Consider the following 12845-nt stretch of genomic DNA (forward strand, 5'->3'; position numbering starts at 1 on the left):
CCTGATATACCCTTCTTACGAATCTCACGAATCTTCTGTTTTCTGACTTTAAAATATTTATTTTATTTAAAAAAAATGCATTGATTCGATCGATATAGTGGTGGAAAGGAGATAGCAAACAAGCCAAGAAACATCTTTAATCATCAATTCGCATCTGTCTATTTTGCTTTGGTGTTGTTTGTTGCAGATGTTTTTCTCCGTTCTTCTTCTCCTGATGATAATTCATTAATAATAATTTTTGTTTTTTTATTGAAAAAAATTTTTTAAATGAAAATTATTTTCGTGAAATTTTGTTTTTTCATTTTTTTAAAAAAAGTTTTTTTCAATGATCCTTTCGAGCCTTTTGCACCCTGCTTGCTGACGAATCCGGCCGACTGGGAGAGAGAGAGAGAGAGAGAGAAATGCTGAAGACACACGTATCAGACATTGAAGATTATTATTAATGATAAACACTCGTGACCATAGAATTTTTTTTTCATGTTTTTTTCTTTGCATTTCAATAATGAAAAAAACATTTTCCTTGAAAAATTTTTATGAAAAAAAATTATCAATTTTTTTTCTTGAAGGTTTTCAGTTTAATGAATAAAAAAACAATTTTTCATCCAGAAAAAAAACTTCACTCATTCATTCAATGATAAGATTATGTTGTTGTCTTGATGATGATGATGACAATCATCATCAAGTCAAAGGTGACAACATTGTTATCATCATCATCTTAATATCATCCATGGTTGATGCGGACACACATTTATCAGGAAAAAACGAAAATTCTCACATTTGTTTTTCATGATTGTTTTTTTTTGTATATTGAATTACTCCGGTACCGAAAAACAAAAACAGAAAAAACGACAGGTAGATTTTCTTCATTTTGTTAATCAAAAATTTATCTGAATTTCTGTCAACGAAAAACAACGCAATCGACAAAAAACTTTGTTCACTTTTTACACACACATCGTTTATATTGGATTATCCAAGAGTAGCTACCTTTTTTTTTCTTGTAAAAAAAATTGCAAATCCCACGATTAGATTAATTAAAAAAAACTTAAATGAAAAAAAAATTGTTTCATTTTGCATCTGCGTTTTTTAAAGATAAAAAACTTTTTTCAAAAATTCAAAAGAAAAACTTTCAAATTAAACATCATACAGAAAAACCTGATAGATTTTAATTGAGATTTTTGTTTTTTCAGTTGCTAAATCCTCTATTTACATTGCTGCCTTTAAGCAATGTTGTTTACAGAAGAAAACAATCAATTTTTTTTTACTGAAAAATTTTCACATAAAGATTATTATTAAATCTTTGAAAATCTTTGAACAAAAATTTCAAAATCAAATTATCACACAAACACATAGCAGCTGCTGTTATCGTCGCTGGACAAGAAAATTATCATTAATTTCTTTTTCACTGCTTTAAAATTACAAATTCAAAACTTTTTAATGATTTTTTCTCTAAATTTCTCTTCGAAAAAAACATTCAAAATATTCAAAAACATCGAAATCAATCCATCATTTTTTTTTACAAAATTAAAATTAAATGATGATTTGATCGAATCAAATCAACTAACCTGAATGAAATTTTTTTTTCTGATAAAAATCATCAAATTTGTTGAAAAAAATGAAATATTTTGCCCTAAAGGAGTTTTAAAAAATTTTCATTAATTTTCATTTTGTAATCCAGATCAAACAACAAACAAACAAACATCCAAATTTCAAATCACGTTTTTCAATCAATGATTTTTCCCCTTTTTTTTAAATCTATTAAATGAATTTCATCAGCCCGTAAATCGATTGATATTTTCTGATATCGATATCGATGATTGCCCAAATCAAATTGAAATTTATGGTGGTGATGAAAAGTTGCTACCATTTTCCAATTATCAACAACAACAACAAGATGATCATTGATCAATCAATCAATCAAACAAAAAAAAAAACATTATTCGGGAAATTTTCTGGAAATTTTGTTTCCAAGAAAATGACCTAAACCAAAGCTGAAAAACTGAATTTGGCTGGCCATTTTTCCAAGCTGTAAAATTGATGGATTATCATCGTCATGGTAACCACACACCAAACATCTAGTCGTTTTGAATTTGATAAAAAAAAATTAAACCAGAAACAAAAACTTTTTTCATTTCGTTTCTTTTGAATTGAATTTTTAAGGTAAAATTTTTTTTTGATTCAATATTCCACATGGCATGTAATTAGAAAAACCCTCAACAATGACAACAAACGACCAAAGGCAAATGTCACACAATTTGAAACAAATTTGTCAAAAACTAACTAACGAAACGAAACGAAACAATCAAAAATGTATGACAGCCACACACACACACACATATATATCATTTATATTCATGAATTCAATTTTTGTTTCACGATTTAAAAACTTTGTGTTTCATTTTCGCTGAATTTTTTCGTTGTTGTTGTCAGGTAGAATATATCAACGATAAAAACATGGTAAAGTCTACGATGAAGCCGTTATGGTTCGACGACAACTGACAAACATCGACATTATCGATGAAAAGAAAAAAAAAACAGTAGAGAAAAGAGACCACCAACCAAACAAACGTAGACACAGGTAGATCAAAATAGAACCACACCATATTCCAAATCGACCGAATGACACACACACACACACACATGACCTTAGACCAAAATGATGTTTTACTTTTTTCAAATATTTGGTTGATCTGAAAGCCATTTCTCGTGAATTTTGTGCCTACGATTTTTTTTCCACCAATGTTTTCCAAGAATATAGAGCTTGGTAATAATTCATTTTTGTTTCGAAGGGAAAATTTTTCATTGATTTTTTCATTGATTAGATCGATAAAATTGAATAAAAAAATCTGTTTGAAAAAAGTGTTTTACATAATGATAACGATGATGATAACGATAACAATGAAAAAAAATTTGATTGACATTTATTTTTTTCCATTGCTGATGATAGTGGTGGATGGTGGTTTGTTTTATTGAATCTGTCAAGAATAAACATTGAAAATTGAAAAACTAAACGAAAAAAAATGAAAAATTTTGACAGTTTTTTTTTTTTTTTTTTTTTGATTGACTCTCGCGCCCATGTTTTTTATTTCGGTGGTGAATGGTGGTGGGTTTTATCATTGTTCCAGGATACCACTACTACCTACAGAAACAAACATTTAGGTTTGGTTTTTTTTTGTTATGGTTGAAAATTTTACAATTTTACAATTTGAACAAACAAACATACAGTCCATATGGTAGCCTTTATTATTTTTTGTTGTTGATTTTAATGGCCATCAATGAGCTCGACAGCTCGTATGTCATCATCATCATCATCATCGGCATCGACATTATTCAATAAACAATATAGTCAATATAGTCATGCCCATAATAATGGCATATTTGATGAAAAAAAAAATAAAAGTTTAAGTAAATTAAATTAAATTAAATTGAATTTAGTTTAATTTAATTTAATTTAATTTAATTTAATTTAATTTCTTCTTCAATTGAAAATGAGGGTTTTTCTTTTTAATTGAAAACAATTTTTCCATGATGATGTGATGATAATTGCGGTCAAATGCGTCCGGTTTTTTTTTTTTTTTTTTTTGGTTGAAAATTTATGATTTTCAAAGTTGGTTTTTTCTTTGCATTTCGTTTCGTCTACCCAGAAGAAGAAGAGCAACAAGAACTATTCTTATGAATTTTCTTCCTTTTTTCGTTCGTTTTTTCTCGTTAATTCTCAATAAATTTTTTTATTTGTTAATTAACACACACACACACACTATGTTTATGTATTTTGTTGAATTTTTTGAAGATGAAAAAACCAACAACAAAAAAAACTATATTCATTCGAAACATTGTTAATAATGATGATAATCGTTTAGTTAGTTTCGTTTAGTTTCTTTGTATTCAAATTGTTAATGGTGGTTGTAGTGATGTACCATAAATCAAAAATAATAACCGAAACAACAAAAAATTGGACTTTGGTCGCTTGTTTTTTGAATGTTTGTTTTTAGATCTTTGGCTTTAAAATCCAAAAAAGTCTTTCTAAATGAATGAATGAATGAAAAAGTAGAGAATCATCAAGGTAACTACGACGATGATTTGTTGTTATGGTTTCCACGATAACGATGATAATGGTCATAATTTTTTTTTCTTCTGAAAAATGAGAAATTTTCCATCAATTTTGTTTGTATACTTTCCAGAAGAATATTTCTTTTCATTACTTTTTTTTTGACATTTTTCGTTTTGATTTGAATTTTATGTAAAAAAAATTCAAAATTTTCAAAAATGTTTGATTGACCGTATCGCATATTCCGACTAACTGTCCAGTTGAAATGAAGAGAGAGAGAGAGAGAGAGAGAGAGAGAGAGAGAGAGAGAAAATAGTTGAAAATTTTCAATGTAACAATTTTGATGAGAAAAAAAAAACATTATTATTGATGATGATGATAATGATCAAAGTGAAAAACTAAACAAAATACAAAACTGAAAACTGATAATAAAAAACTAAATTAAAATTTATGCAAATTATTCGCCTCGTATGTTATGTTATGTTATGTATGTATCGCACATTTGAAACAAAATTTTCTGCTTCTGTTTCGGTGATATAAACACATTCAGGCAAATGAAAAAATTAATGGAAAATAAAATAATTTTTCCATCGTTGCGCTTGGTTTGGCAAGCAACATCTCCGCTTGTTGTAATGATGAAAAAAAACACCCACTATAACACCCCCACCACCACTTTACTTTTTTTTTCTCCCTCGATCGTGTGACTGACAAATTGTTGTTGTTGTTGTTAATAATCATCAGCAAAAAATCAACCAAATGTAAAAAGTTTGCATATTTAAAATGTCACAATTTTTGTTTTTTGTTTTTTTTGAAAATTTATGATTTTTTTTCAGGAGGAGGAGGAGGATTATGAGCAGGAGAAAAACCATCATCCAAAGGTCATAATGTTGATCTTGAAAATAAATTCTTGATGCTAATTTTGGATCAAACAAATTTTTTTTTTTACTTTCAACCGAATCGAAATAAATCGATGCAAAACACACACACATTGGATGAATATTTTCCAAAATGTAACTATTTCGGTGCTCTTTGACCTTTTTTGGGTTATCATTGAATAACCATACGAAAAACTTTGGTCTTTTTTATTATGATTATTAACCAATGTTGTAATCGATTTAAATGTTCAATGGTTATATACATAATAATAATTGCCCTTGCCTATCTTATGAAACAAATGAATGAATGAAATGAATGGTAATAAAATGTATATGTTTTGAATGGCTATTTTGTTTATTTTGATGATGTTTTTTTTTGCTTAGTTGTTGTTGTTGTTACAATGTGTTTACATCATTTTTTCGTTTTCTGGTAGACAAAAATAGTTAACCCTTGTGTTTCTTTTCTTTTTTTTTTTGGTTGTTGTTTTGATTAATAATGATTATGATGATGATGATGATCCAGATGGTTCTTCCTAATAATAACTTTCAGTTGAATTTTTCGTTGTTTAGACTAGCTAGTGTCCATTAGAGAAAAAAAAACTTTATGAAAAAAATTGTTTGGTTTGAAATGTTTTTTTTTCAGCAACAAAATCAAAATCAAAACTAAAACCAAAACAAGCAAATCCAAAAGAAAAATACAATTCAAGAATCAAAGTTTCTGAATGAATTGCTTATGAATTCAACAAAATTAATGATGATCATGATCATGATGATTATCTCCATAATGATAATGGCCATTCATTCATCGTCGTTATGGATAAAGCCAAAGCAAAACTTGAATATTTTTTTTTTCATTTTCGAATGGAAATTTTGTTTGTTTTCTTCGCTTCTGATCGCATATATAGTGTGTTTCCGAAAAAGTTTCTGGATGCTAACATCCACCACTATATATATGATGCGCATGAGTTTTTCAGAAAATTTTTTTTGAAAAATTGAAAAAATTTTAAAATACAGAAAGTCTCTATATAGAGTTTTTTTTTCAATTTTTTAAATTCAACTTTGAAGTTTACCCAATCACATCATACTTGTTTGGTGACTTATGTCTGTGTGCATCGAATGTAGAGAGTGAACGGGCTGTACTTGGAAAAAATAAACTTTTCCAGCCTTTTATGCGCAATATAACATCCATTCATTCAGTGATGCTTATTGCAAAATGGGTGTTTTTTTAAAGTTTTTTTTTAAATTTCACAAAAAAAAAGATGCGGCCAGCCATCAACCAGCATCAGTGAAATATAGTGAATTTTTTAAATGAAAAAAAGGTGGAGCAACACGGGTTAATCGATTGCAACAAACAAACATTGTCGGTTGACAATTTTTCATCATTCCCTTTCCACATTCAATGATTTTTTTCTCTTACTTTCTGTTTTTTTAAAATTTCATTGAAAAAAAGGTGTGGATATTAGTTTTTTACACTTGGATGTTTTTTCCAAACACATATATCACACATCTTTCTCACTGTACACCGTGTGTGTGCTTCGGTGTTAATGATAATGCTGAAAGCTTTACATTATTTTCATTTCATTGAATTTTGTTTTTTAACAATTTAAAATCATTGTTTAAAAATTTTAATTTTAGAAAATTGAAAATGATAATTTATTGCATCTAATTTATCAATTCGGTTTTTGTTTGTTCGTTTGGTTTTGTTCTGTTGTTTGCTTTTTTTTGAAATGCTGCTGCTGCTGATTCAAAAATGGACCAGATGCATCCTGATGATGACAATTGTCATCACTAAAAAAACGAAAAAATGAATGAAAAGATTTTCAAATACTACTGACCGAAATGTTTTTTTTTTTTGAAACGTGTTTTTCGTTTTTCGGACACGTGAATTGGTCATAAGAGTGGAACACGATGGTCCTTGTTACAATTTTTTTTCGGTACGTGTGACATAAAATAGTGGACACACAAAGAGAGAGAGATGCGTATTACAATTGAATTTTTCAAAAAAAAAAATCTAAAGTTTCCAACGGACCGAAATGAAACAAAAAACAAAAATTTCATTTTTTACAACATTTCAAATAGGAAGATCGTTTTCAATAAAAAAATTTTTTTTGAAAATTATTCAATTTAAACACAGAGAGAGAGAGAGAGAGAGAGAGAGAGAGAGAGAGAGAGAGAGAGAGAGAGAGAGAGAGAGAGAGAGAGAGAGAGAGATTGACAGACGGACAGTGTGTGTGTGTGTGGATTTTCGGTTATTATTTTAGTTTTTTACTTTTTTAGAATCAATTTCCATTCACTCAATGGTTCCAAATGGTCGATTTCATGTTAATCATTTTCGTTGTGTCTGTGTGTGTGTAATACCCACATCACATCACACCACACATTGTATGTTTTTGCAGGATTTTTCTGACTTGATGTTACGGGGTTGTCCTGTTGTTGTTTGAATTATTTTTTAAAATAAAAAACACAACTAAATCCTATAGAGGCTGATGATGATGATGATGATGATGATGGCCATTATTATTATATAACCTTAATGATAATCTAATTGTACCATGTTCTTTGATTCAAGTGATTATTATTTTTTTATTTTCACCCAAAAAAAATTTTTCAATTTTTTGAAAAAAATATTAACTCTCAATGACCAAAAACCAAAACCATTTTCCCCCATGATCTGACATACATAATGACATCCTGTTGTCCAGTATTTGTGGACCCTGTTATCCAAATGTTTTTTTCTCTTTGTTTTTTTTGTTTCAATGTGTCGTGTGTGCGCGTGTGACTTATGACCATTTGAGAAATTCACATTCAGAAACAAACGAAACATTGAACGATAAAAAACTACACAGAAAAACTATTGTAATCTTTAGTTTGGTCGTTTATATCTTTTTTCAGTTTAAAAAAAAATCAAAAATGAAATCCACAAAGCTACTGGACTTTAGTTTTTGGATTTCTTTTCTTTTCGTTTTTTTTCAATTTCTAAATCCAAGTATTTTTCTCTGGGTTTCAGTTTTTATTTCGAACCAAAGTTTAAAATTAAATTAAATTTAGCTTTTACGTCAATACCGCGGGCATAATGTAAACATAAAACAGCCCAAAAATTGATAATTTACAACTCAGGTGACACACCATCTACTGCAGTGTTAGTTATTATTATAACAAGATTTGGAATCTTTTTTCTTTTTTTTTCTTTGTTGTTGTTGTTGATGAACCTACACTGATGATAATTATGATATTTATATGAACATTAAATGAATGACATTTATATTAAACGACGAAGAAAGAAGCAAAAAAAATTTCTCACCTGAATGAATATTGAATCAACCAAACAAAAAAACGACAAAATTACTTATTAGATAAATGGTCGAAAACCCAGAGAAAAAACAGATCGCATTTTCTTTTTGAAGACCAAAAGAGTTAAATAACGTTATATAACATAATGATGATGATCTTGATCTTGATTTTTTGACTTGAAATTTATCAACATTCTATATGAATAATGATGATGATTAGTGAGAAGTTTTTTTTCTGTTTTCTTACTTCGTAGATACTTTAGATAATGATGATAATGTCCTCAAGATGATGGCTTCAGAAACAAACAACAAACTTTAAGTTAAATTTAAAGTTTCCTTGAGAAAGTCGCGTGTGTGTTAGGGAAGAAAATCTTGATTCTCTCGGTGCGTTCAGGTAATATTAGTCAATATTTACCTGATTTTTACCTGATCATAATTTTTTCTTCATTGTTTTGTTTTTTTCGTTTGTGATAATTAAAAATTAAATGAAATTTTTTTTTGCAAAAACAACATTATCATCAACATGGGAACCAAAAAAACAAAAAACAAAAACAAAAACAGCCAAGAAAATGGCGTTAACGAAATTATCTTCCCTTGCTTCCACCCGATCATATTTGTTTTTTTTTCGTTATAATTTTTTGCAGCGTAAAAAACAAAATAAACTCTTTACCCGAAAGTATGATGATGATGACAGATCAGAATCATCCTGGCATGACATCTTGATTTTCGTAACAACGAAAGAAAAAAAACAAATTCAGATAAACTCACCTTATGAAAGTCAAATTCATTCTTGGTTTGGTTGGTGTTATTGTTATTGTTTTGTTTTTAAAAATTCATTCATTTTTCAATAATGATAATTAATTCAATTGGCTCCAGGTACAATTTTCAGGTAGAAATTAATTTCAATTTTAATGATAATAACGACAATGATAACGAAAATGATAACGAATTTATGAATGTTACGGTCATTGATGATGACCAACAGCACCTGGAAAATGAATAAATGAATAGTTTTACTTTGGGGGGAAAAAAGATAAGATTGACCATACTCTTATGATTGTTTTCCGATGATAATTTTCTCACTTTTTTGTTTTGGTTGAAAATCAAAATATCAAAAAAATCTTGGTTTTTTTTCGAGGAAAAATATTTTGTAAAAAATTTACAATCGACGAGCGCCATCTATTTTCAATTTGTAAAATTATTAATTTTTATTCAAACAGAATTAAAAATTCATTCATTCATTCATTCATTCATTCATTTAATCAAGAAAAAAAAAATCCTTATACCAAAAAATAAGGATATAATACATTAACACAATAAGAAAAGAAAAAAAAACATGAAAGAGAAAAAAAAAAAAAATAATACACAATCAAAGAAAAAGATTTGAAAAAAAAGAAAGAAAAAAAAAATAATAATAATAATAATAATAGTAATTAAAAGAAAAAAAATAACAACTGAAAAAAAAACACAAAAGAAAAAAAAAATCACTTAAATAAAAATAAAAGATACAAAAAATTTATAAAAATTTCATAATTATTTTTGAAAAAGTTGCTTAAATTGAAGTTGTTGCCAAAGTTTATAAGAATTCGAAGAAATGAAAAATTCTGGCAATGGAACATAAGATGAATCGAATCCTCTAAGGCACCACAATTACAGTATGGATCATTTGCACGATTAATCCGATATAGATAGCTTCGAAAATCACCATGATTGGAAATGAATTGAGTGATTACATAATCTGGGGAAAGATTGGAATTCCTCCTATGAAAAATCGTTGGAAAAAACAATCTTGTAACACGGCCATTATTTGAAGATAGCCACAGACGATTCCATTTAATTGTCGTAATCCAACGAATAATTTTTTTCAAATAATTAAATGGACAAAAGAAGAAGGTAATATTATTCATGGTGGTAGCTTCTTTAGCTAGTTTATCAGCTAGTTCATTTCCAATATTTTGTTGATGACCACGAATCCATTCAATACAAATATGATTATCCTTAATCCAAGTGAATTAAAAATTCATTACATTTTCCAAAAAAAAAAGTTCAACATAATATCAATTAATGAAATGAAATTCCCCCCATTTTTTGATTCGGTTTTTTTGCCCCCAGACATTGCACACAGACATCGATATAAATCATTCACAAAAAAAAATTTCAATTATTACAAAGTGGTGGTGGTGGTAGCCAATTTTTCATTTCATTTCTAAACTTTTACGTTTTTTTCTTTGTTTTTTTTTTGATTATTATTAAAAAACAAAAATCAATTAAGGTCAATGGAATTTGAACTATATAAATTTCTTTCTTCCCCCACCAAGTTTTTTTGTTTTTGTTTTTTCAGCCATTCATAGTTATGAAATCATCATAACTGTTGTGCTAACTTTTGACACCTTTTCTTTTGTTTTTTGTTCCCAGCAAAACAAAGCAAAAAATTTTTCTAATTAACATATTTTAATTACTATATAACCAATAAGGATCTTCGATTACGTTTATTCATTCTATTCATTCATTCATTAAAATAATAAAAAAAATGATAAAGTTAATTTACTTAAGAACACAACACACACATGGACTGAAAATTAGTTCATTCCATCATCATTCCATCATCATCATCATCTTTACTTGATGAACCTCACCTCAACCCTGATATACTTGCTTCTCATCATTTCTCTGTCCAACAAACATCACATTTTTTCATTTCAGTTTAGTTTTTTCACAATTCAAAATTTTCCATTTTTTTTTGCATTTCTTTTTCCATAAAAATCGATTAATATGGTCTGAAACAAAACAAAACAAAAACAAAAATTAGCTCTGCACTTATACACAAGCAGGTATGGCAAGCACGTAAATTTCATTCTAATATTCATTTTTTTTTTCGTTTCTTTTGTTTTTGGCCAAAACAAAACAAAAAACAAACTATAATTGCTAAAATTGATAAATTCATTAATCTTGTTGCCTACCTGCCTGCCATTTCATTCCATGTTATGTTTTTCATTCATTTACCTGTCTGAAAACGGTTTTTTTTTTGATGATTTTTTGCTTTTTCAAACCACATTATTATTATATTCAGATTTCATAATTTTTTTTTTGTTTTTTTTAATAATTTTAATCTCTCTCTCTCTCTCTTCGAATGTGTGTATTGAATTAAAATGAATTTTCATATTATAAATCACAAAAGATTATTATTATGAAAATCAGTGCAGAAAAAATCTGATGAATGATGATGATAATCTTAGGAGAGAGAGAGAGAGAGAGAGAGAGAGAGAGAGAGAGAGAGAAAGAGAGAGAGAGAGAGAGAGAGAGAGAGAGAGAGAGAGAGAGAGAAATCCATACTTTTTCCACCAAAAACATCATCATCCGAAGCAGATAGTCGTTGTGAATAACTAAAAAAAATTATTTATTTTTTGATGGAAATCTAACCCAAAACAAACTAAACAAGGAAGTAGTTGTAGTCAAATCTGTCAAACAATTAACCCTATCACCATTCATTCATTCATTTTTTGATTTTTTTTCTTGTTTGATTTTAGATCGTTTTTAGTTTCTTTTTTTTTTTTTTGTTTATGTTTGAATCATCATCCATACAAACAAACAAAAGTTTCTGTTTTTTTTCCTACGAAAAAAAACCAAATCAAATCAAATAGATGACCATCACAATCGCATATCCGGTTAATTGTTTAGATTTTTTTTTACCAGTTACCGTTATTTATTTTTTCTTGACCACCAAATTCAACTCTTGGATTATTTATATTTCTAATCGAAATTTTCAATTTTTTTCCTGTTTCCTGGGTCTACTTTAGTGGTGGTTATTTATTTTTTGTTTAAAAAAAAAGGTCAACCTTATAACGGTAATGGTCGAATGGTCAGCAGACAACCATCAACCTATGGATAGTTTAAAGGTCATCATCATTTCCATTGACTGGCCATTGGCCGGTCATTTATTTTTTATTTTGAATGACGTTTTTTTTCATTCAAAATTTTTGATTTTATTTTTTATACTTTTTCATTCATTACATTACATTTGAATCAATGAAAAATGGATACACAAAACAAACAAGGTTTGGTTCGTGGTACGTTTTCTCCTTGAAATTGGCACGCGTGTTTTTTTTTTATTCAGGTCCAAGGTGTATGATTCGTGCGTACTTTTTCTTTGAACAAAGAGACCAAACCTTGGGCAGAGAGAGAGAGATAGGTAGAGATTGGACAAGTTGACCACTCTATGTTTCCCCCCCCAAAATGTTTCCCATTTTAAATTTATGAATGAAATAACCTAACCTTATATGCCCAAGGTGTGCGCGTGCTGCACGCGACCAAACAAACAAAATAAAAAAAGAAACAGAAATGACAGCAGAAAAAAATCAAAGAAAATTGACCGACCAATGGTCATTTTTTTATGATGAAAAAAAACATCATTCAAGTTGACCATGACCACCATTTGGTGAATTAAACTGAAAAATAAATGATTTCCGTTTGTAATAAATTTATTTTATTAAGCTTGTTGTTTGTTTGGTTGTCCCCAATTTCAGAGTTTCTTTTTTTAAAAATTTAAAAATTTCAATTTTATTTAGATCATCATCATCATCATCTGCTTGCTATCTGGTTGTTTAACATCTGCATTGGAAAAATAAATGTTTTTTT

The sequence above is a fragment of the Dermatophagoides pteronyssinus genome, unplaced genomic scaffold (genome assembly GCF_027571235.1).
Source record: "Dermatophagoides pteronyssinus isolate colony J.1.1.1.1 unplaced genomic scaffold, Derpt_VIB-CSIC_2022.12 sq0011, whole genome shotgun sequence".
NCBI classification, from domain to species: domain Eukaryota; kingdom Metazoa; phylum Arthropoda; class Arachnida; order Sarcoptiformes; family Pyroglyphidae; genus Dermatophagoides; species Dermatophagoides pteronyssinus.